At 40.1% G+C, this 17,781-nt stretch overlaps 1 protein-coding gene across 1 annotated transcript in view; it reads left to right on the top strand.

Moving 5' to 3' along the window:
• The first annotated feature begins 15,195 nt into the window (after positions 1 to 15,195).
• Positions 15,196 to 17,781, top strand: part of SATB1 (SATB homeobox 1) — a 90,637-nt gene continuing 88,051 nt past the window's right edge. The window contains exon 1 of the mRNA XM_025377833.1: positions 15,196 to 15,404. The gene's annotated coding sequence lies outside the window, so the exon portion shown is untranslated. The remainder of the gene's footprint in view (positions 15,405 to 17,781) is intronic.

Here is a 17,781-nt window from a genome sequence, read left to right as displayed (position 1 = left end):
TTTGACTCAAGGCTGCTGAGGAGTGAATCACAGGTGCTGACCATGGTGATGAGTGCAGGTTTGGGCACCTGACATAAACTAATACAGTCAAGTTGGGCGTAGTTCTTTAGCTGGAAAATTAAGGAAAAGGAATACTCTTTGTGCTGGGGTTTCATGTTAGAAGAATGGAAGCTAGGAGAAACGGCAGATTAAGAATGAAGTTCTTAAAAATGAACTCCTTAAAGGAAAAACCAGACTAAGAATAAAGTTAAAAGAGAAGAAAGTGTAACCAAAAGATGGCTGATGACATTATTTGAACAGCTAGATCTAAATATGCCTTAAGTAGTCCTTGCATTGTATTTTCCAATTTATGTGCAGGGAGGGGAAGAGAGGGGGACAAAAAATGAAGCAAAATAAAAAATAAAACCTTCCTTTTTAAATTGGATTTTTGCTCCTTACAACCCAAGCCCCAAATCCATGTGGATTGCTGAATAGCATCTGGTTCTACCAAATCTGAATTTCTGGGCATGGACTCAAAGAACCTGCATTTTAAACAAACACTCTATTTAATTCCATACACACTAAAGTTTAAGTTTAAGATCACATCTTTGTTTTGTGGCTGTGGAAACTGAGACTTTAACAAAGTGTCTTTCCCAAGATCATTCAACATTATCTATTTATTCATGGTGTGGAGGATTATCAGTGAAAAGGACAAAAATCTCTCTCTTTATGGACATTAATAAGCCAGCTGGTTAGTAACAGAATGGGAAATAGAATTCAGTTCAGCTATTTTCTTTTTTATGACTTGATTTCCCTAAGGTCATGCTCTAATAATTTTCTTCTTTACCCCAACACATTTCTGGTTTAAAATCTGAACATTTAAATGGCAAAGATTCTACACTTGGGCAGCATTCATAGCACATAAAAACAGGAGGTACTTTCACAGTTTTGAGGTAAATGTAACTAGTGTATATGGTCTGGTAAGCGTAAGCATTTCCACCAACCTGATAAAGGAGGGAGCGCAGCAGAAGGAAGAAAATGCAGTTCCCATTCTTCCCCCCAAAGTCCCAAGTGGCTGAAAGATCTTTTAAGACTCTTGTTTTTCTTTAAAATTCGTGCAAAATGCTACAGTTAATTCCATTCTATGTGTGACTGTTTCCATAAGAAAATAATTTCTAAAATCCTCAAGTAAAAAATAAATATTCCAAAAATAGAAGCCATAATTCTCCTTTGGCTTGTGTACCCCCAGCACAACATCATGTCATCCAGGAGTAAGTACTTATATCCCACTTACATCCTAGTAAATTCATTTTTCTATTCTGAAGCACTGTGCATCTACTAACCCCATCTACTAACTGTTAGCATCCCTGTAACATGGATGAGGAAACTGAGGCATAAAGAAATTAGGAGATTTGCTCTAGGTCACATAGGTAGCAATTAATCGAACCAGGATTAGAATCCAGACAGTTGGACACCTAAAGTAGCTTTGCCTAGATGTATTTATTTACTCCAAAGTTCACGTAAAGTATAATTTGCTCATGCTGCCCCTTCATATTCAAAACTCGCAGAACACATAAAATGGATGATTTTTATTGGTTATAAGTTAGACAAGAAAACTCAAGAATGCTGACTTTCTTTTAGTCAAGAAGATTAAATAAAATTTGCAATCTGTAGAGCCAAGTTGTCAAGAACTTAAAGACCTGATGGCCCAGTGAATTGAATGACTTTTAAGAATATGGATGTATCCATGGGACCAAATCTACAAGAAAATGGTCAGCATGTATTATGAAAGGATACCTAGTATTTCTAACATTTTAATGGTTACAGGAAAGTGTGGGGTAGTGCTGCATATTTCTGACTACTGAGTGGAAGGCTAGTCTGGCATCAAAGCAAGAGAGCAGCTAGGAAGAGTAAGCAATTAGTGGACTCAATTAAAAAATAACAAAAATTAAATATCCTCAAGACAGTCCTTAGGCACATGGCTATGGGATAGGTTGAGATAAAACAGACAATAGTCTTCCTTTATTTGAGGTTTATCTTCTGGAGTTTCAGTTACCTGAGGTCAACTGCAGTCTGAAAATAGGTGAATACAGTGTAATAAGTTAACTTTGAGAGAGAGAGACCATAGTCTCTTTTATTACAGTGTATCATAACTATTCAATTTTATTATTAGCTATTGTTAGTAAAATCTTACTATGCCTAATTTATAAATTAAACTTCATCACAGGTATGTATGTATAGGACAAAACAGTATACATAGGGTTCAGTACTATCCAGTTTCAGGTATCCACTGGGGATCTTGGAACATATAACTTGCAGATAAAGAGTGGCTACTGTTCTCCAATGGGTATAAACACTTTGACCTTCAGTAGAAATACACATGCAAAAGCTATACAAAATTTGTCTGCAGGTGAAAACTAGCTTAAGGAATAACAGCGTACTTTAAAATATGGATAAGTTGACAACATTTAATATTCAATTTTTCATATAAATCTAAATTTCCTGCTTTTCTTTGGAGAACGGAAGATCTGACATTTGGCATCAATGCCATTTACTATCCCATTTGGACAGAGGATATATTCTTCACATTGCCATAGCCGCACCACTGCTTATGGTCTTAACTTGGTCTGCTTTAGTCAGGTACATCCATGCATGGCTCAAGGTAGACATAAGAGTTTGCAATTCCTGATGTATGGGATAATGTCCAAACTCTAGAGAATGTCTGCAAGGCCCTTCAGAATTTTTAGCCTTTACAAAGACCCCATGTGCCAGCCTCACTGAATTCCTTACAGTTCCATAAACAATAAGCTTTGTCATGTTCAGTGTCTTTGTCATGTTCAGTGTCTTAGTCTCCCTGCTTGAAATATCCTCTCTCTACCTCCTCTTTCTGCCTGGAGAAATCTCACTTATCCTCAAGACTTAGTTTAAGTGTCAATTCCTTCACTTTTCTAAATCCTGCCAGCTAGCTATTTGCTTCTTTCTAAGTGTTCACATAACACTTTGTGATTCTATTAGCATTATAATGACTTCTTATTCTGTCTGCCCAATCGGAAAATGTGTTTCCTGAAGAGGAGAACTCTTAATCATCTCCACATCCCCAGTCCATAAAAGAGTTCCTGGCTTCTACTAGGTAAAAAATGAATATTTACTGAATGAACAAAAGTAGGATAAAGGAATGAATGAAGGATTTTTAAAATTTGTGTTACAAGATCATATAAGACATTTGACGTTCACAGCAAGGGAAGTAGCTACTCAAGACCAAATTTCAAATTTTGATAATGATCACGACATTTTCAGATAACAGTTGTTTAAAATGTCTATTTATTATACCCTTGCCAGGAAAATAAGTCCTGAGAAAACAGAATGTATATAATATTAGTAAATATAAAAGAGTGACATAAAAACAAACCACACTTTGTTAGGGGTTCTAAGGGTACAAGAGGTTGTAGTGGTGCATTCAAAGACACAGTAGAGAGTAAAAGAAGTCACACAATGTGTTGCGGGAAGTCAGGGACCCTGAGCGGAGGGACCAGCTGGAGCCGTGCCAGAGGAATATAAATTGTGAAGCTTTCATTTTGATATGGACACATATAAGTTCCCAAAATTAATATTTTTATAATTTCTTACACCTGTCTTTACTGCAATCTCTGAATATAAACTGTGAAGATTTCATGGACATTTATCAGTTCCCAAAATTAATACTTTTAAAATTCTTATGCCTGTCTTTAATCTCTTAATCCTGTTATCTGTGTAAGCTGAGAATGTCCATCACCTCAGGACCACTGTTGTGTTAAACTGTACAAATTGATTATAAAACGTGGGTTTGAACAACATGAAAGCAGTGCACCTTGAAAAAGAACAGAATAACAGCGATTTTCAGGGAACAAGGGAAGACAACCATAAGGTCTGACTGCCTGCGGGGTCAGGTAAAAAGAGCCATATTTTTCTTCTTGCAGAGAGCCTATAAACGGACATGCAAGTAGGAGAGATATCACTAAATTCTTTTCCTAGCAAGGAATATAATATTAAGACCCTAGGAAAAGAATTGCATTCCTTGGGGGAGGTCTATAAATGGCCACTCTGGGAGTATCTGTCCCATGCAGTTGAGGTAAGGACTGAGATACACCCTGGTCTCCTGCAGTACCCTCAGGCTTACTAAGATTGGGAAACCCCAGCCCTGGTAAATGAGGTCAGACAGGTTCTCTGCTCTTGAACCCTGTTTTCTATTAAGATGTTTATCAAGACAATACGTGCACCACTGAACATAGACCCTTATCAGGAGTTTCTGATTTTGCTTTGGTCCTGTTTCCTCAGAAGCATGTGATCTTTGCTCTGCCTTTTGCCCTTTGAAGCATGTGATCTTTGTGACCTACTCCCTGTTCATATACTCCCTCCCCTTTTGAAATCCCTAATAAAAACTTGCAAGTTTTGCGGCTCAGGTGGGCATCACGGACCTATTGATATGTGATGTCACCCCTGGTAGCCCAGCTGTAAAATTCCTCTTTGTACTCTTTCTCTTTATTTCTCAAGACTGGCTGACACTTAGGAAAAATAGAAAGAACCAATGTTGAAATACTGGGGGTGGGTTCCCCCAATAACAATGTTTCCCTCTAAGCTGGTGGCTACTCTGGCAGTGTTTGCCCTAAAAAAAGGAAGACTTGGGCCATAAAGTGGCAGGAAGAGACTGTTTAGCTGGCAGGTTATCATATGGACAAGGATTACTACCAGAATTGTAGTCTGCACAATTGTGCACCACAGCTGTCTACTCTTGGGTACAAGATAGGCTGCACTATCTGACCTCCTTGTAATGATTCCTGGGAGCCACACAACTAATCCTGGTTAATTCTTTGTGAGGCCATATGATGTGTGTCATTTCTGGGCCATATCATTTAAATGTCAGCATGAAACCCTCCAGAGTGATCTTTATTTTTGCCACAACAACATGAAATATTCAAGATGGCGACTATTCCATCAGCCAGGGATCTGGAGTGACAGACATGGAACAGACCAGCTAAACTGCAATGGATTCAAAGCATAACCAAGAAAACAACATTTGCTGTTATAGGCCACTAAAAAATTGGAATTGTTACTCCAGTACAACAACGTCTATCTTGACTGATAAACAGATTTGTTCTGTTTGGCTGCCACTGGCAGGACGAAGACTAATGGTTGGAAGTTTCAGGAAGACTAATTCTGCACAATATAAGGTAAAAACATAATAAAGTATATAAAGATAGAATGAAATACTTTTGAAATTATCCATTCACTTGCACAATATATAGTGAACTCTACTCTCTGGTAAGTAATGTATAGGTAAAAATCCTTGCTTTAATGGTGGTAAGTAGTAAGTTCCTCTTCACACCCAAAATGTCTGCATTGAATGGCCTCTAAAGATTTGATGGAACAAATTAACTTTAAAAATCCCTTCCAACCTAGAGCTTTACGATCTCTAATTCCTCTGGTCTTAAAAGAATAGAAAAATACATACGTGTATGTGTGTGTGTGTGTGTGTATATATATATACACACATATATATTTTCCTCAAGTATTTCTTCAATTCAAACCACTAACTGATCCATTGTCTTTCCACATTTTGATGTCATTTTTCCAGCAAATAAGTTCTTTCAAGGCCAATGCTGTTTTATCCTTTCCCTTGATGTTTCTTCTAATGTTTAGTAGGCAATATTTTATTGTCTATTCTTTTAAGGAAATAACCAGTGTAGCTTTTGATACCAGCTACTGTTATTGGCCATTTGGTATGTTCCAGATTTGTCTTTCAATCATTTAAGTTAGATTTGGACTTGCTAAAAAAATCTAGTAGCACAACTATATTATTGCATTAGCTCATTCGAGGTACTATAACAAAGTATCTTGGACTGGGTAATTTATAAGCAACAGAAATTTATTGCTCACAGTTCTGGAAGCTGGGGAGTCCAAGATTACGGCACCAACATATTCGGCGTCTGGTGAAGGCTCACTCCTTGCTTCACAGATGGCACTTTTATTGCTGTGTCCTCACACAATGGAAGGGGCAAGGTAGCTAGATTCAGCCTGTCTTATAAAGGCACTCCTCCCACTCATGAGGGTTGGAGACTTCATGACTTAATCACTTCCCAAAGGCCCTACTTCTCAATACTATCTATCACTTTTGATATTAGGTTCTAACACATGAACCCTAATATTGGGGGAACACTAACATTCAGACCATAGTAACTAACCAAATAACTTCCAGATTAAATACCCCTTTCTTCTGAAAAAGGGTCTTAGCCTTGTGCTATGAAATCTGTGGCCAACTACAATATTTTATTAACATCTTAATATTTAATAAATTCCTACTATGTGGAGGTATAACGTTTAAGAGCTTATCAAACTATGTTATTTAATGCACTGCACCCAGAATTACATAATTCTGTATTCTAATAGAGCCCATGAGCTCTCTATACAAGACTACTTGGAGGAAAAAGCAAATTCAAAAAATGGGGAGCAAAATGGTCTCTTGGTTCAACTCAGGGGAGCATATCATACTTTCAGTTATAGGGGCTTGGCTGATAACTTGGGGAAGCAGACGAGTATATAAGAGTGCAAGAAAGAAAACAAAACAAACCTTTTTTAAAAATTTCAAATTTCTGTTCAGCTTCATATCAGGCTTTCAGAATTGGAAAATCAACTGCCTGCTACCATAAATTACTGTTATGCAGTAATTAAATACTGAGAATGTATTTTTTTCCATTCCAAACCTGATGTCTTTCTCAGATACAGATATTGTTACTGGTTAGGAAATTCAGCATTTTGGTAAATTAAGGCAGGAGGATTTAATGTCTCCTGGGACATGTGGGGGCAGAAAGTGATCCTAGATGGAAAGCATTTTACTATGTTTTCCTCATTATAATCATTTATATCTTTTTGCTTTGCTTTACACAACTAGGAGTTGTGGTGGGCACTTGTGTCTTTAAAAAGGAGGGTTGGTTCACTAAAAGAACCGTAATTCATAATTTTAAAAAATTCCTATATGTTTGGAATTATGGTCTCAGCATAAACTGATGATCAACTGAAAAAAGATGAATAAATTCCAGGGAATTCAATAACCATGGATACGGGGGGAAAAGCAGCATGAATACATGCTGTATTCTCCTTTATTTAGAAAAACCACACAAAAATACAGCACAGTTGATGTGTTTGTTACCAGGGCTTGAAAGTCGAATCAACCACTGTGTAAAAGATAAAATAAGACTGCACGGATATCAGGATTTTCCCAGCGTGCTTTATTCATAGCCATCTGACACAACAGGACCTAACAGAGCTTTTAGGAAAAACTGAATTCTCAGCCCACAATCACTTTCCAGGAACTTCCCTGCAAACAGTGCTGTGCGCTGGCAGGATGGAAATCTTAGCAATCTCCCTCCTGCTTCCACAGTTCCCTCCTCTCTCAATAAAATTATTTATGGGGACTTAATGAGAGAGCAAGCCTTGTGTGAAAGGAATTCAAGAAAGTGCGGCTTCTAAAAATACACCTAGGCAGCTCTACAGTCCTTATTGTTACAACCTGACGTTCTGCAGTTCATGCCATGAACCTAACTACACTTCTTGCCAAATACACACACGCGTACAAAGAGGAGGAAAAGTAAAAACTATGTTTTCTCTTTCTGCAATCCCTTTAACTTTGAGTAAACAGTAGTAATTTTCTGTTGACATACTCAATGCAAATTTCCCAAAGGCTACACAATACAAAACAAAAGACCTGTTAGCTTCCTCAGAGCTGAGGGGAGGAGAGGCAGGGGGAGAGAAATAAAGTTGATGGAGCTCCAGTTTCTCCTAAGCCGGCGGTCCTGAGCCTCCAGTCACCCTAGTCTTTTTGTAGAGATATTTTGAGTTTCAGTCTCCACTTGGGAAGGTTCCTTGACCCCTTCTCTCCCAAGTCCCCTGTCAATAAAATCCTCATCTCTCCCGCTTTGCCCCCAGCTTTTTGAGGAAACTGGACCTTGCTTAGGCGTCTTGTTCCAGTGGGCTGAAAAGTACAGCTGGTGACGTGAGGATAAATATTTAAACAAATGGGCTGGGTCACAGCGTGGGGGTCTTCAAGAGAGGGCCTGCTCCTCCTTCCGCCACGTGCTCCTCACTTGGGGGGCAAGGCTCCTGGATAGGGGGCTAAGAGGGACGAGGGTGGCATGAAGGGAGATGGACAGACCAGGCTGTAAGTGAAGGAGGCCCTCTAGGAAACATCGTCTCGACCGAACATTGACCGAGAAAAAAAAAAAAAAATTGGCCCACATGCCCCTAGTGGGGAAGCATACACCCCACGCAGGCTGGGTTGGGGTGGGGGTGCTTCGAGGCCTCTCACCTGACTTCCTCCTCCGCCTGCACACACACTACAGTAACCCCCTCTACTCACCCCCCAAAACCCAGCCAAACAACGAACAACAAGAGGAAGCCGCAGGCGACAACAGGAGGGGTGCGCGTGGTGGGGGCCCCGGAGAGGTGAGGGGGCAGGGTTGGCGGGCGACGAGAACGGCGCCGCGCACCCCAAGCGCACCCCCAAGCGCCCACACTTACCCCTCGAGGCTGAGGGTCCTGTCTTCCGCGCCAACCCCCGTGCGCGCCCCCTCGCCCGCCCTAGCCCCTCCGGCCCGCCGCCCCCCACACCCCGGCCGGCGCGCTGGGAGGGAGCCCGGGAGCCGCGCGCAGCAGCGGCGGCGGCGGCGGCGGCGGCTCGGGCTCGGCTCAGCTCGGGCTTCAGTGCGCCTAGTGTAGCCAGCGGCCGCCGAGGCTCCCACCGCCAGGGGGAGAAGCCGGGCGGGCGCTAGGGAGGCGGGCCGGGCCCTGGCCGCCCCGCTGGCCAGCCCGCGCCGCACAAGCTCCGAAGCGGCGGCTGCGCGGGGTCTGCAGAGCCCCCGGGCGCAGCGTGCCCGGCCCGAAGCGCCACGGCTGGATGCGCGTCCCGGGTGGCTGCGGGCTCCCGCGGGGGGCGCTCCGGCCGCTCCGGTGCGCCTCCAGACTGCGGGCGCCGCGACCGCCGAGCCGAGAGCAGCTCCCGCCGGCCCCTTCCCCCTCCCGCCCCCGCCGCCGCCCCCTCCCCCTTCTCCCCCCCCACCCCGCCCGTTAACATCTCCTCCCTCCCCCTCCTTCCCTTCCTTCCCTTGGCCCCGCGCGCTCGCTCGCTCGCTCCTCGCCTCGCTCTCCCCTTTAAACGCCCACTTCGGATGGGGAAAGAGGACAACTTGAAGTCAAGTTGCAATTAACTTCCGCGGCAGCCGCAGCTCCGGCGGCGGCGGCGGCGGCAGGAGAGGCAGAAGCCGCCGCCTCGGAAGTCCGACGCCGGCGCGCCCGCCCGGGGAGCCGTTCCTGGTTTCAGGCCCGCACTCGACAGCCACCGCCGCCCCCAACGTCCATGCCTGAGTGAGTTCTGCTCTTTTGCCTCCCTTTTCCCCTTGCTATTCTTACTGTTTTATCTCTGTCTCTCTTTTTCCGGAATCAAACCAAACTTCTCTGTAGCACCCACCCCGCGTCCCCTGTTGGGGCGGCTGGGCTCCCCTCTCGTGGGCGAAGGGCTTCAAGGGTCTTCTGAGCCCCTTTTCTCACGCAGTCGGACCTCGGACGGGTGGGCTGGTAAAGTAGGGGAGAGCGATCGGGAGAGGGCACTTGAAGATGCCGTTCGTTCTCTGTCTGGGTGTGGACACATCACCACACCTGCCCAACAGACCCTGGCTGAACAAACTCCTTCAGGTCACCGGTGTGGCCCCTTTTAGAAGAGGAAAGGGGAGTGGAAAAGACCGAAGGAAGCAAATGGGGAAAGGGGGAGCCTCTCTGTGCGTTCTGGAGCCGGGCGGGCAGTAAGGTGCCTGGAGGAGTGGGCTGCGGGAGTGCTAATGTTCCCCCACCGGATCGCGAGTCTGCTCAGCATCCTTTCCTGGTCCATCTCCGCCTCCCTCCGCTCCCTGCCGGCGCGACTGATTGTAAGCATCGGCGAAGAGGGGCCTGGGAAGTTTGTGGCAACTTCTGCATCCCGGGAGCTACTCGGGCGCCGGGGCGCTCAAGTTGGAGCCCGGAGTTTGAAAGCGGCGGCACTCCCCATTTCGAGCCCTCGCTGGCTGTAGCGAGGCTGGTCCGGGAGAGGCTGCTGGCGTGAATGTGGGTTTGGAGTTGGGCAAGAGGCAGAAGAAAGGGCCATCCTCTTAGCTGGGGCCGGGACATCACAGGTGCAGCCTCGGAGTCCACACCGTGTCTCCCTCCTGCTCTCCAGACCCGAGCGCGGTGGCCTTTTCCTATTGCTCTAGTGCCAAGGCTCCTGGGGCGGCAGAACTGGGGTTTGGGAAACCACGACGAGAAGGACGAAGCAGGCAGGTGGCAGGTCCGGGGAGTGCCACGTGCGTACCGGGGAAACACAGGTTCCTCTTGGGATGACCTCAGATGACCAACAGGGGAAAGGGGCATAGGGATCTCCTTGAAGGTTTTGGCCTTGGCCTCCACTGGGGTGTTGCAAATTTCACTAACAAATGTCAACCACAGGGTCCTCTCTCAAAGTGTCCTGGTTGGCAACTTTGACCTCTGCGCCCTTCCTTGGTGAACTTTCTCAGCGGCATTCCGGACTTACAAGCAAATGTTCTAAGACTTGGACTCCACATGGTTATAAAAGAGACAGGGAAAACAGAAAGATGCCCTATTCCCCGGAGAGAACCTTACTGCTCTGACTGACTGGGGTTCCATGTTTGCATACTTGGAGGCCAGGGGACCTGACTTTCTCAAGGGGGAGGGGGTAGGGTAAGAATGAGTAAAATGTGACCACTCGGTGTCAGATTTTGTCCTAAGCAATCTCTGATATTTACGGTGTTTGTACTGCTGACAGAGTAACTCATCCCGTTGAAACTTAGTTGAAATTTACACTCTATCTAAAGTGGATTTTTCTGAGATGTCAGTAATGTGAGATTTATTCTGTGGTCAAATGTAGCTGCAAAAATCAAAAACAAAAACCCATGCTTTAAGTCTGAAGAAAACCAAGGTTAAGGTGTTTGCTCTAAAAACCTCTCATCTCCTGTATGGTACTAGTGCTATGATTTAGCAGTAGTCCTTTATTTCTATTGCATATTATTTTCGTAGAACAGTAGTACATTCATATACTGGCTGCTCCAGTCTGCTGGCAAACATTAGCATTCAAGCTTACATTTTTGACAAATGTGCAGACAGGAATAGCATGAATAGGCATCTTAAATATTAACAACCTAAGCATCTGTTGTGAAACAAATTTAATATATTTACTCTGTTTTTCTCACATTGTTAGAAAAGGTTATAATAAGTGCATAATTTCAACTTTAGTTAGCAGAAGTAACTGGCTGTATCTTTCACTACCTCTCCAAGTGTTTAACACAATCACCAGACATAAATACTTTAATTAACTTGGTTAAGCACATTATTAAATACACTGTAGACAATGTGTATATACTATATTAAATGTAACAGTAGCAAACTGTGTATTCTATTTATACACATTTTAAATGACTATGTATTTTATAAATATACCAAATATGCTTATTCTTCATCTTCATTTGATACTTACTCATTTTTTTCTAATGAAAATAGTATTTTAAATGTAGAGTTGTTCAGTCATATGCAATACATAATATGTAAACAGTAGCTATAAAATACAAGGTATTGTCAAATTTGGATAATGCTACATCTAACATTATACAAGAGAAATAAAATCATGATTCAATTTTGTATTTCTTTCTGAATAATGAATATAAATGATGTATGAAAAAAGAACGAATAGGGATTTCCCTCCTAAAGTACTAGCTCCTTAAAATTTGGTAGGAGGGCAGGATGGGGTGAGAAAAAAGAGAGAGAAGACCTAAATAACTTCCAAAAGTCTGAATAGTTATTTCCAGAATCAATGCATTCCTCACTTTCCCACAAGCTGAAATATGTAATAAATAATAGTTCTTTGTATGTAAAAGTATTCAAAAGGAATGTTTTTTGTTCAGATTTGTAAGAAATTAATATATTCTTTGGTCGATAATCTACAAAAGTAGTTCTTTTGTCTCCCAGCATCTTAAGAACGACAACAAAATGAATATTGGTTTATTTCTGCAAAGAAATCTGTTGCCAGCTATATGAACTTGTGATTAAATAAGACATGATATGCTGAGTGATGGTAAAGAAATCCTGCATTAACTTAGTAAAGACTAAAATATCTGGAGGAGAATTTTTAGTTCTTTTTCATATGACAGGTTGTGGATTGTAAATTAGGCCTAAAAGGTCAGGTGACAGGCACCTGTTCCTCATTATTGTAAAAATATTTTGGTTACAAACACTATTAAGCTAAACACAACATGGATATACAGCAGGGACTCTATAAAGCACTCTAGTGGATTTTCATCTGCTCTGTAAATTTCCAAAAGGACTATACATAGATATACCCTTTACACACATCGTTTCTTCCATACATGTTGTCTTGGATGACTGTAATTAATATATTAGTACTTGGAATTGATGAAGCATATAAAATAAATGCATATGACTAAAGCAATCTTCAGACTATTTCTAGATGATGTAGTTGAATGCAAAAATGTTTTTTAATCTCTTTTTCCTTTTCAATATATTGATTATCAGAATTCTGTTCATGTTATAAATAGAAACCTCCCCAAATTGCCTTTTACACTTTTTAGATAAGATAGGTTCTTATTTTAAATGATGCCACGAAGTATTTTGCTCAGTACTCATATATAAAAAGAAAATTAGTTGCTATATACTGTCATAGCTTTATGGCATGCATAAAATAGAAAAAACACGTTTTACATGAATGCTGTTAGGAAGGGTATCATCATTTGATCTTCAAACTTGCCGCTTCTCTCAGGAGAGTTCAGCAATATTTCTATTGGAATTAAGGAATGGGGTCTGATTTTTATGAATGGTTTATCTTCAAATATTTCAGAGAGCAGAATAAGCATACATATTGAAAAGACCAAAGTGGCACAAGGTTGCAAAATATTAAAGGTGCCAGATGCTTTTAATTAACACATGAGGACTACCTCGAGTAAATCAGATAACTCAGATTAAGTTCTATGATATTTCAAAATGTTTTTTGTCTTTTTTGGTTTTGTATGGTTTGTGCTTATTATATTAAGTATTCATTTTTAGCATTTGTGATCAGATTACAGAACAGTCATTACTCTTGCTTTTCAAATTGATTTGGTTTTCAAACTCTAAAACTCTGTGATGATTTTTACAAATTGGTTTACATTTTGACAGAACAGAGTTAAGTTAATTAATAGATCAGGCACGAAAAATCATCCACAGTAGGGTATATTTTCTGGTAAAATGAAAGTTATGTTTCAGCATGATGAGCATCAGGCTTCAGTAATCTGTTCCTCGTGTGGAATGAACACTTCCTACTTCGAGCTAGCAGGCACCTACTGTTTATTTACGCTGCATTAAACTGACAGTGCAGCAATCAGAGGAAAAATATTACTTACCTTCCTGAAGTAAATACCAGTTTATAGGTTAGCGCACGTATTTATATTCCTGTCACCACTAAATAACGGCTCTGTCTCCATTTTAATACCTACCTGTGCTATAATCCAGGGCTTCAGACTCTTCCTAGTTGGGGATAGGGGTCGAGAGGAGTTTTTCTTATTTCCCTATGGCAAAACTTTAAAGACAAGTAATTTCATCTTCTCATTTCTGTCATGTGAGAACCAGTTGAAAGAAATGTTATGCACTTTTACTTTGCATACCTCAACTATAACATCAAAACCCCAAAAGAATCTGCATGCCACTTAAAATAGTCATCTTAAAGCAACCTCAGGATAAATATGTTCAAACACATTCAAATGTGTTTTGCTAAATTAACTTTCTACAAAGTTCCAAAAAGATTAAACTATTTGATTCCTCAGATAATAACTTCAATAAAATGTCTCCTCTTCCAAGTCTTACATGGAATGTTTGAGTTTTTAATGGAGTTCTGAAAATATGAATACAAAGTGGGGCTCATTGATTGATTTGTTGATTGACTCTCTGAGCTTTTCTCTGAAAATAGTCTTACCTCCTTCATTTGACTTCTTGTTAATCTGCCATCCTTAAAATAAGGGCGATTTCTACCTTGTTATAATACTACATGTATTTGTTGTTTTTCTTTTAAGTTAAAAATCCTTTCTCTTTCAAGACCCCTTTGAAACATCAAAATACTGTTAAAGTTGAATTACAGAACTCACAATTAATTTGAGAAAAGGCTTATTTTCACTTAAATTATCTAAGAAGCGGTTACACTTAACTGTCTATACACAATTATCAATACCTAATCACATATTCCACTGACATCAAGGTAGAATATAGTCTTAATACAACATATAAATCAAATCTGTTACAGAAGATTCTTCTCCACTATACCGAAGAAAAAGTGTCTACTATAGTAATTTATATATCGTTCCTAAATGATGTTCTCAATGGTAAGTCTATTTAAACTTGATGTCTTCATAGAGTATGATCAACACATTAACACACATTATTTCATACTTTTGAACTTATGCCAATGGTACCTTTTGCTGTTTATTTTTTTAAGTCTTTTTTGAGATTAGATATTTCAGAGTAAATAGATACAGATTGTGTGTATATCTATTCAGGGTGAGATTTAGTAGTGTAGCATTTCTCCAACATATTGACCTATTTTTATGCTTTCAAGTTATTTTGTATCACTTCTACAGTTGTTGCAGTTTGAAAGTTCATAATCGAAATTCTAATAACCTCTTTCAATGGAATTTCAAGGATGTAATTCAGTTTATGTGGTGATGTAGTTTAGTTGCAAGAGATGAAAATTAGTTAACTGGTACCTCAGGATTTATGTCCCTGGTTTCTGCTGAGATTTATTCAGTCCAGTTATTTGACATTTGGTAGAGAAGTAGCTTGTAATCAAAAATTAAGAGTTGGTTCAGTTTCCAGTGGAGGAAAGATTTTGCTGGATAAAACATTTAACTGTGTAATATTTTATTACACTCATCACTCATTTTAGAGCCTGCTTATTGTTGCACACATTTTTGAATACCTAGGGGTGCACGTCCCCAGATGAGGCTGAAATGCTTGCAGAAGAAGCAGATGTCAGGCTGTACCTGGCTGTGCCTTTACTAGTACCTATGTGGACTTGAGCTGGCCCTCCCTCCTCTGCACCCCTTCCCCCCCAGGTGTGCAGGAAGTAGAGGGCGTTATACTGGGTGAAGTGGGTGGACTCTACCCAGAGCTATGACCTGATTTGTGACGCACCCTCAGAACTGCAGTAATGGTCCAGCTGCTTCACAGGCAACTGGTAACCACCTCATTTGGGGATGTTTCTGCCTTGCTGGCAGTGCCAGAGAAAACTTCATCATTGTCACCTCATCAAAGACTACTTTTTCAGACATCTCCTGTAGGGCTAGATTCGGAGAGCAGCTTCTGATATTTGGAGGGTAAGTGCCAGAAAAGTTACTATAATGTTACATATGGAGAATCAGGACTCCAGCCACAGTGACAGATAGGCATTGAGTGTTCGGGGGAGGGCTTTCTGTAGGGATGTTGCTTTTTCTCAGCACTAGAAAATTTGGGACCAGATACTAAAAAAATTCTTCAGTGGGCATTTCTCCCAGGGAGAATTATTAGACCTTCTTGAAATATTTAAAGAAAAGGTAGTCAGTAATCTGTGTGAGGGGGCAATTCTTTAGATTCAATTTTCCTGGAAGCTAGGCATGTAGTAGAGTTGATTGCTAGAGATTCCTCTATAGTCTTATTCAGTGGTTCCTGATATGCCATTAAGAGCATGTAAATGACAATTTGGCCTTTTAATGTTTATAATGTTAAGGACTTTAAGGCAAAAGAGGTTTTATGTTATAAATATTTTATTAATTATTGTAAATAAAATAGAACCTAGTGTATGCAGATATCTTTAAAATGGAGATAGTCTTGAATATAGCATATCCATAATTAGCTGTTTGATATTGAATGCAATTGAGTTTTCCTGTTCCAGTGAAACAGACAATGGAAATCATTGGGGACTAACAACAGGGCTATGTGATTCTTGATATAGCAAGCCTTTCTTTCCCCCAGAAAATATTTTATCAATGAATAAAGTACTAAATTAAAATGCATACAGTTTTAATTTTTTAAAAGAATCTATAGATTTCGTAAAATAATCCAAATGCTTCCCATTGTATTTTCACCAACTGAAATGATACTTGGATAGATGTTCTGTTTAATGGTAGACAGTTATCTCCAGACTGTGGGAGGAAAAAACAATATTTTAAAAACTACGTTGTAAAATTTTTCTTAGAGTTCCATTTCCCTTTGGGTGGTTTAAGAGGACTCAGAAACAATTTAGAACATTATCTTAAAAGTTTAACAATGACAGCTTGTATAAAATCACTGTATTTTAATAATACTGTATGCTTATTAGTGTTATTAGAGGAGTAGACAGTTAATTACAGCCTTTTCTGAGGCATGTTAACTATATATTAACAACCATGTTAAAAAAGAATGATGTATACCCTTAACATACAAGCGGCTGCTTGCTTGATTCTTTAAAAAAATTCTTTTAGAATGTATGAGTCAGGGTTTTGGTTCAGAATTATGAAAGGTTTTCTATTAAAGCAACTTAATTTTAAAACTTTTCACTGGATTATAAAATTTTTCTCCTTTTTTTTTTCTTTCTATAGTGTTGACCTGATAGTTTTTGCCAGTGTCATTAGAAATTATTGCCCCTCAGTGGTTTTAGTTTTTCCAAATTGTATTTTGAGATAGCCACATTTTCTGGTTTTTTTATGACTTTGGCCAACATAATCCATTAAAAGCTTATTCAATTGATTTTGCTCCTCTTAATATTTCTTTTTGTGTTATAATTTTAGTCACTTTTTCTTTAGTCAAATTGTGATTACTTCCAACTCTATATAATCTAATGTTTTACATACATTTCAGCAGTTAATCACAGAGGTAGTTCTAAGATTATTTCATTGTCTAAATCTCAAACCTGGATTTTCACTATGGCTTCCGGCATGACAAAACAATGGGTGACTGAAACTAGAGGGATTTAAAGCTAGACTTAGCCTTACTTAGACAATTCTATCAAATTGGTTAACTATTTGAATTATCTTGGTTGATTTGAATTTGTAGATCTCGTAACCTCGTAATATGCCTCTTAAAAACGCACTAGTATTCCCACTTTCTGAAGTTTGTAGAAGCTGCTATATATTTCTGTAAGTATTAAACTACAAAAAGTAGATAATAAGGTACGTCTGTGTTATATAAAACAGAAAGTTCATAGTTAGCATTCTGTGCCTTGTACATATTGAGCACTCATTAAAGAATTGCTAAATTAAAAATAAAATATAAAATGTAGCTTGTGCCGATAAAGATTTATTGGCGAAGAGACTTTTCTTTCTAATTTTCTGTTTTTACTGGGGTTATCTGAACACTTAATCTGCATATGCCTCATTTTCTGGATAATTGGATGATTTTTTTTTTTTTTTTTTGTAGTAGCACCTGGGTCTCTGTTCTATCCTCATTGTCTGACCTTCAGTATTAGGTTAAGTATCCCTGCTCAGCTTCATTCTTTGGTGTTTGGTTGTGGTAACAAACAATACTGGAGTCAAACGGAGCACTCTCCTGAATTCCTTGCAATTTGAGCCACCAAGCAGCAATCCTTCTGATATTCCAGAACCAAAAATACTATGGACTAGTGCCTCAAGGCTGATTGACCTTCTATCTGTTCTTTCCTACAATAATGATTTTTTTCAAGCTCCCATTGAATAAATGCTACTGTAATTATTGCATAAAGAGGTATTTTTCATTGCAGCT

Source organism: Theropithecus gelada, chromosome 2 (genome assembly GCF_003255815.1).
Source record: "Theropithecus gelada isolate Dixy chromosome 2, Tgel_1.0, whole genome shotgun sequence".
NCBI lineage: Eukaryota > Metazoa > Chordata > Mammalia > Primates > Cercopithecidae > Theropithecus > Theropithecus gelada.
Note: the sequence above shows the minus strand (reverse complement) of the source record. Positions and strands in the feature narration are given on the sequence as shown.